Below are 8,626 nucleotides of genomic sequence, written 5' to 3' on the forward strand. Positions count from 1 at the left end.
GGTTGAGGGAAAAGTTGATACCTATGCCCTATTCAATATATAAAAATCGGTGAAGATCTACTCTCATCTATTTAGAGCCATACGATTCCCCATGGAAGCTACCCCTAGCCTGCATAACCACTTCAAACTATTCTCAGAGATATATGAAAATATCTACAATAGTACATGCCATTTGAAGAAGGAAGTGGGCAAGAGGGGATCCATACAATGTTTTCCCCAACTACAATTCTAACCACAGCCAAAATTTATAATTATCTTGAATAGGATCTTACTTGAGATCAGTACTATCTAAGTCCATTGATGTGTTATCAATATGGTCACTCTACAATACCAAACTTTGGTACTCCACAATACCAAAGCTTGAACTTTACAGTACAAAACTTTGGTGCTATGGTTTACATTTTTTTAGTTGAATGTTGTGTTACTGTAGCACTAAATTTTGGTACTATGCTTTTTTGTTTTCAACTCAGTGTTGTAGAACCAAATTTGATACTCTATAGTATTGTACTACCTAATTTGACACTCTATACTACCCACCTTTGGTACTATTTGCTACCTTTACAATTATGTTATACACTACCAATCTTTGGTGGTAATATGGAACCAAATTTGGTACTGTAGTATCAAATCTTGAAACTATGCTAAATGGTTTTAATTGAACAATATTGTGTAATAAGTAGGCTTTCTGGTACTCTGCAATAACTATCCCCTTCCTCTTACTCATCCTCCCTTCCCTTGCTCTCATCATCTCTCTGCCCTTGCTTCCTGTTTTCCTCTTCCTTCCTCTCATCCAGACATAAAAAGGAGCTACTAAATTGGAAACTCCCACTTCTCACTAATGTCAAAGTCACCCTTGTCTCACCAAGTAGTAGAAAAAAAGTTCTAGAGAAGTAGAAAGAAATAGTACTGTACAAAAAGATAAACTGCACATGTTAAAATTTTCATTGGACCAAGATACACGCGCAATGATAATTTTCATGAAAATGCTAGAGGTAATGTTCAAGCTTAAAAAATTATTTACACATCAAGGGGGTCAAAGTGGTACAGATACCCCTCCAAAGATACAAAGTAGTTAGGAACGTACAAGAAAATGTCATCCTGTACATTAAACAAGGATGTGTAGCAGTTGTAAGCAGTGGGGAACTTCTCATCTAGCCACCCATAGATTCATGGAAAAATGACCTCCATAAGATATTTCAAATTTTTCAAGAACTTCTCATCTAGACACCCATAGATCCATGGAAAATGACCTCCATAAGATACTTTGTTTTTTCAGGTCATAATATTTTGGCTCATATGACCAAGTGCAGTAACACAAGTCGTAATCATTCTTCAAAGACTTGTATCTCATGCCGTCCACAAGGAGGGTGTTCACTTCATTGAATTGCGGATGCTTGCACCACAATCTTCTTAGGATCTTTAGAAAAATAGGCAATGCGGCCGATATATGGAGTGGCAATGTTAACCCACCTTTTCCTTTGTAAATTTTGATGTTACATCCAAAAACTCTACCACCGAGAGAACTTCAATTGCCACCTCTTCAGCCGGCATTTCTTCATTGATCTTCTCATCTTGGTCAATCTTCATTTTAACAACTTCCTCAATCGGATCACTTCCCCCTTGTTGGTTCTCTTGTTGTCCCCTTTCCTCTTTACCCTATTTAACCCTCTCTTGAACTTTGTCTTTCAATTGATCTTCTCCTCAGTTTGGGTCCACGATATCAACCACTTTCCCTTCCATTGTGATGGAATCAAGGTCTTGTAGTATATCCTGCACTTCAGCTTTCAACTGATCTTCTCTCAAGCTTGAATCTACAATAGGCTCAACCATTTTCCCTTCCATTGTTATGTCATCAAGGTCGTGCAGTATTTCCTGCACTTCAGCTTTTGGTTGATCTTGTCACAAGCTTGAGTCTACAGCAGGCTCAACCCCTTTCCCTTCCACTATGCTAGCATCAAGGTCTTGCTATATTTCCTGCATTGACTTGTGAGGATCTTCCTAGAACATGTGAGTCACCTATGACTTTCTATGACCACGAAGATCCTTTAAATCCACTAGGGTGTTGTCATGGGTGTCCGCACCAAAAGATCCGCTACCTACATTTAGGCGAAGATGAAATACAATATTAAATCATCAATTCAAATGTCCCTGGCATAGTGTCCAACACAACAACCCACTTAGTCTTCAATAATGATCTCCCCAATAACCAGGCCTTTGACTCTAAAGGGATTTCAATGTTGCAACATTCCTTCACACAAATATCTTTTGTTCTCAGCACAGTGGATGGTACTGATACCGACAGAGAATCATGAAGGTACCAACCATGTAAGAAGCAAAGCCTCCCCACAGGCAACACAAGTACCAAACATGTGAATTTTGTTTTTGACGTCCAAACATGAAGCCTTGGAGTCAATGTGTTCATCATCCCCCTCTTCACATCAACATACAACTTGCTTACACAATTGTAGTGGTCTTGGTTTTCTAGGCACTCATTGTCGATCTTGGCAAACTCCATCTGCAAACATACATACTCTATTAACTTATCTACTAGAAAACAAATTTAGCAAGGAAGAACACAAGCGGTACCAAAACAATATTAAAACACTACCAAAATAGGGCCAAAATAGTACCAAAATACTACCAACTAGAATTCAAACTAATAGCGAATAGGGACCAAGAGAGTATCAAAACGGGTAAAATTGTACAAAAAAGGTTATAAACATTACTTTATTGGTACAATGAAGTACCAAAAACTTCCAGGACAAACCCAAGCAGTACCAAAACATTAGTAAATAGGTAAGAACACAGTACCAAAATAGTTTCAAAACAATAACAAGATAGTACCAAATATGTAGCAAAACGATACCAAAACAAGTCAGATTGTACAAAGCATATTGAACTGATCATTTAATGTGCGATAATAAAGGGGAACAAGGGTTAGAATATAGACATGTGCTTACGGATCTATCTCAACACGGGGCCAATGGTAAAGGGGCCCAAATGAGAGATGGTGTGTCAAAGAACAAGGGTAACTCATGGAGTTTAAAAGACCTTAGGGCTAGCTTCATTAAAGACCTCCAATGGTTAGTGTTAAAAGAACTTTGACCTTAAGCAAGATAGGGTTGAGATTGAGGAGGGAACCTGGCCTAAACTTTTCCTTGACCTTAAGCAAGCTAGGGCTATGCTTGAGGTGGGAACCCGACCTAAACTTGCCTTTGACCTTAGGCAAGCTAGGGCTGAGCTTCAGGTGGTAACTCTACCTAAGATGATGCATGATGCATGTACTTGACTGCATGCTGCATGTGATTGGCTATGGGGAGAAGGGTCCAATGATCTTGTAGCATGTAGAAAGGTTGAAATTGCCCCCAACAAAGCAAGGGGGGTGCTAGGGGGATATACTCCACACGGACACTCATTTCCAAGGGCATTCTCACTTGGTGAAAGTTGAGGAACACCACCTGATTCTCCAAGCATGTGAGAAGTAAGAGCCTACATCAACACTCTTGGCTATGGAATGCAAATCCATCCAAGATCCATGCTTCAATGCTTAAGCTTTCCATCTTCTCCATCTGCATTACTATGTTATTATGTATTCTAGCAAGAAGAGTAATGACAAGTGAGGAACTATTTCTTTCTCCTATGGAATGTTTATTCTTCCTCTTCCCTACCCTCATTCCCCACTAGCTTTGTCCACCTTTGAAGGTGTTTGAGGCCTTCGGACTAAGGCTTGGTATATTTAATGCTTTCTAAAAGTTTATGTTATGCTTGTGATGCATGAAACTTTCCATCTTCATTGCATCACGTAGGTCACAAGGAACACAAAGATTGTATTGTGCCAAGTCTCTCTTGATGGGAGAAACTATAATACAAATGCCTATTGGAGGGGGAACCGGCTCCATATGAATACGGTCCTCAACTATTGTCATGTTCTCTAAACTCTCTCTCTTGCAAAAGTATTGTTCATGCCAAGTTAACACTAGTTTGGTACCAAAACCGTTTTACAGATTTAAATAAAATGTTACTTGCATTAGATAGTTTATTTAAGAAAACCCTCTTGATGTTATTAAATATGTTACTACAGGGTCTTTTAAAAATATAACCTTGCATTTTAGAATCTACCATGATGAAGAACTATACTCATCAAGTTGACCCTCATAAGACTACGATTGATGGCTATAAGAAATCGACTTTATAAGCTAAAGAAAAAATGAAGCAACCTTGTAGAAAATTTTAGGTGTCTTTTCCACAATTTTTTTATCGATAATTGAAAGTTTCATGCGCAAAAAAATTGACTTGGGAGTATATAAAATAATGGAAAGTTCTATGTGTTTGATAGAGCCATTTCAAGCATATCGTTGTATACAAAGAAAGATGTGTTTTTGATGTATTTGTGAGTTTTAGAAAGTGATGCATTGCTTACCCTTTCCATCTAGGACTCAAGGTGGCAAATAGAAGGGCTTTGGTATGCAACAATTATTGGATTCTTTTAAATATTCAAAACAGCATAAGAGAGAACTTTGAAATTTTCATTCTTGAGACATAAGCATTCAAAACCTCAAATAATATCAAACTTTCTATGTAGATCAACTAAATGTATCAAAGTACATGATACATACACAACTGGGGTGTCCAAAACCTTGGTTTTATTGTTATTATGAAGAACTCAAGATTTTCAAGAGTTTTTCCACGATAAAAAATTTAAGATAGAGTTCAAGCAACGAGATTTAATTGAGTTAGGGAGCCCAAAAAATACAGAGTTTCTTGGTTGCAACATATAAAGTCATCTGTAGTTGTCAAATTGCACTAGAATAGCCCCAATTCCATGAGGGGAGCTTTGGAAGACCAAAATTATCATTACAACAAAAACATGTGTTATCGACGCGTGTATATCGACGAAATTAGTGGGCATCGCTATACGCGTCGATATATGCGTCTCAATGTACTTCGATATACGCGTGAAAAGGCTTTACTTCCCACGCGTATATCGACGCCTATAGCGACGCAAAAAAAAATTGGGGGAAAAAAGCAAAACCCACGAGCAGCAGGGCCCATTTTCACCTGCGCTCTGCTCAAATCTTGGCCTCCACCTGCTGCGCAGGTATTATGCCCCCCCCCCCCCCCCCCCAACCCCTCTCTCTCTCTCTCTCTACATCGTGTGTGTGTAGGAGAGAGAGAGAGAGAGAGAGCGGTGTGTGTGTGCGTAGGAAAGAAAGAGAGAGAGAGAGAGAGAGAGAGAGTGGTGTGTGTGCGTAGGAAAGAGAGAGAGAGAGAGAGAGAGAGAGAGAGAGAGCGGTGTGTGTGTGTGCCTAGGAAAGAAAGAGAGAGAGAGAGAGAGAGAGAGAGAGAGAGAGAGAGAGAGAGCAGTGTGTGTGTGTGTGTGCAGGAGAGAGAGAGAGAGAGAGAGAGAGAGAGAGAAGTGTGTGTGTGTGTGTAGGAAAGAGAGAGAGAGAGAGAGAGAGAGAGAGAGAGAAATGTGTGTGTGTGTGTGTGTGTAGGTAATCAAAGAGAGAGAGAGAGAGAGAGAGAGAGAGAGAGAGAGAGAGAGAGAGATAGAGAATTAATGTATGCTTAGGAAATTAAAATTAAAGAAAAATAATTAAAGAGAGAAATGAAATGAAATGTTATATTAACTTCTTCAAAAGGCCAAAGTGACCTATGAGACATGAGACAAGAAAGTTACAATGTGATGGATCTGATACAAAGTCAGAGTAAGAAGATCACAAAATAAAATATTATGGAATCCTAAACTGCTGGGTATGACTAAACGGTTAAACCAGCTAGCTGGGATAGGTAGATCAATCTCCTCCATGGTCAGTAGTGTGATCGGGTGTTATGCATGTTGAGCCAAAGTGACCTAGCTAGATCCTCTGATGCAGCCTCTGTCGATGTTGTGTAGTCCTCCGTAGTCGTGGATGTCTAGATCTCCCTAGCTCAGTCGCTCGTTCGATCAGTAGAGAGATAGGGAAGTAGAGAGCGAGAGAGAGAGAGAGAGAGAGAGAGAGAGAGAGAGAGAGAGAGAGAGAGAGAGGTAGGGAAGTGAAGGGCGAGACAGAGAGAGAGATAGGAAAATAAGGAAATAGAGAGAGAAAGAGAGATAGCGAGAGTGAGATCGAGATCGCTTTTTTGAGCAAGAACCATGCAAGGATTTTGAATCTTTCTCAAGTTGCTCATCCATCTCCACATTATCTTCTGGCTTGGACATGGAGGCCCCATCCGGTTTACAATCAGGTAGAAAACTTTCATTGGGCTGAGAACTTCCATGGCTTGTGCTTTCATCAAGTGCGGCATTGGAAAGCTTTCTCTGACAGGCTACCTTAGAATGGAGGCAGGTGGGTTCGTAGATAGATAAGAAACTATGGAACTAAAAGAGGCAAAGGGGTTTTGTCTGCTACATGCATTGCCATGTACACCTGGGAGTGCACGTATGTGTCTACCCATATAGGATTTGACCAATAAAGACAAGATTTTGACCCGGTGGTGCTGATCTCCGTACACCTCTGGACCGAGGTGTATGGATATTGGGCAAGACTAGAGAATGCGAGGTAGTTTACATTGTGAGGAGTATATATATATATATATATATATATATATATATATATATATATTAAAACAACATTCATAATCATTGTAGATGGCAACGTCATCAACTAACATGGAGGAAAAGATTGCATGCTCGTGCATGCTCTGCAAGTATCAAATCCTGTGCAAGCGTATGATATGTAATGAGCATGTGCACAAGTACGGAGAGTTTGCTAGAGAAACCGTATAGAATCTGTGATTCGACTCCTATGGAACGGTCATTGATTTCCGCGACATAGCACCTACATCTGAGAGAGAGAGAGAAAAGATTATGCGTGAAGATCCGACCAATATAGAGCCACGGATGGAAGCAGAAAAGGGCTTACATATAGAAGACAAAGGCATGGAGGAGATGTTGGATGCCTTCTTCCAGACAAACGAGGAGAACGCGAATGAAGCAGCACCAGAAGCCGTGCGCCTATCTCCTAAAGACATGTTGAGGAAGTTGGCACCTCAACCAATCTATGAAGGCGCCAAAATATATGTGCTTCGTCTTTGTCTGGCGTTTTTGAATCTTCAGTCAGTGTACGGGTGGTCAGATGCAAGCGTCACTGCTTTGCTTATGTACGTTATTTACAAAAGAGATTTTCTGATTGCAACGGTGATGTGCTCTGAGAGCTTTTTAATTTAATGTGTCTTAAACAGGTTATTGCGGGAGCAACTTCTCCCGGCTGGCAATGAAATGCCCCCCTCTAGGCCTTTCACCAATGCAAGTGGTTGGAAAGATGCCAGAGCTGTGGCCTTTCACCAATGCAGCTGGTCAAACAAAACTTCCAAGAGCGCCATGGGTATTGCTAAAATAGGAAGAGCGACAAGTGAAAAGGGTGATTTCAGAGTTCAGGATGCCAACAGGATATATGCGATGTCTCAAGACAGCATTCACCCGTGATCATCAACCGTCAGGGTTGAAATCGCACGACTAGCATAAGTTCTTGCAATTCATTCTTCCAATTGCGATCAAGGGGTGTTTAACGAAGGAAGTGCGGACCTGCATATACAAGATTTCAGAGCTAGTGCGGTGGATCTCTTCCAAGGAGATACGGGAGGAATCTATTGCAGTCGCAAGGGCTAACTCCATTGAGGCAATTTGCATGATTGAGAAGTATCTACCCACGAGCTGCCTAACTATCCAAATGCACTTGCTCGTCCATGTAGTAGATGAGGTTGCAGTGGCAGGTACAGTCCACAGCCATTGGATGTTCTTTCTAGAGCGGTTCATGAAAACACTTAAGGGTTTTGTTTGCCAAAAAGCGCGTCCAAAGGGGAGCATGGCAGAAGGATGGCTGGTGCAAGAGTCTCTTGTATTGACTACCGAATTTCTATCCGTTTCTGACCCAGAAATGCTCGACTGTGGAGCGATGAGGAGGATGCAAGACTGGTGGGAGAGGAGCCGCAAGGGCAAGGGGTGCCGAAGAAAATGAACCTGGACATGCGAGAAAAGATCATGAAGTTTTGTATACTAAATTCAGCGCCGATGCAAAAATGGCTTGAAAGGTACGAAGAAGAGAAAGAGAGACGCAATCTAGAGCGACAGGATTTCAGGTGAAGTCCAACGACTAGAGGCTTACCCCTTGCCAGACTATCTCCCTCCTCTACCTGAATTCCCTACAATGGCATGGTTGGACAAGACACCGAGAGCAGCTCGACAGATCGAAGAACCCATATCTCTAGAAGAGGAGGAGCTGGCTATTGGATGTGACTGGAAGTATCATACATACATGGCACTGTGGTCGCATGGAAAGCATTTCAGAACACAACAAATTGACAACAGAAGAAACACGTTTGACAGTGGGGTAATGGTTAGTTTCATGCAAAAGAGCAGGGCCAGTGCTAGAGACACGAATGAGAGCACTAGCAACCTGGATTACTGTGGTCTGGTGTCAGATATCCTGAAAGTAAGCTTCAGGCGGTTTGAGATGTTTTTGTTGGAGGTGAAGTGGTTCAAGGTGATTACTTCTGGTCGCAATGCAACGGTACGCAGAGATGGAAACAAGTTTGTGCAAATAGATTCTACAAAGACTTGGACAGATGCGAGCGACACATTTGC

The sequence above is a fragment of the Adiantum capillus-veneris genome, chromosome 19, assembly GCF_014529385.1.
Source record: "Adiantum capillus-veneris isolate H3 chromosome 19, ASM1452938v2, whole genome shotgun sequence".
Classification (NCBI taxonomy): domain Eukaryota; kingdom Viridiplantae; phylum Streptophyta; class Polypodiopsida; order Polypodiales; family Pteridaceae; genus Adiantum; species Adiantum capillus-veneris.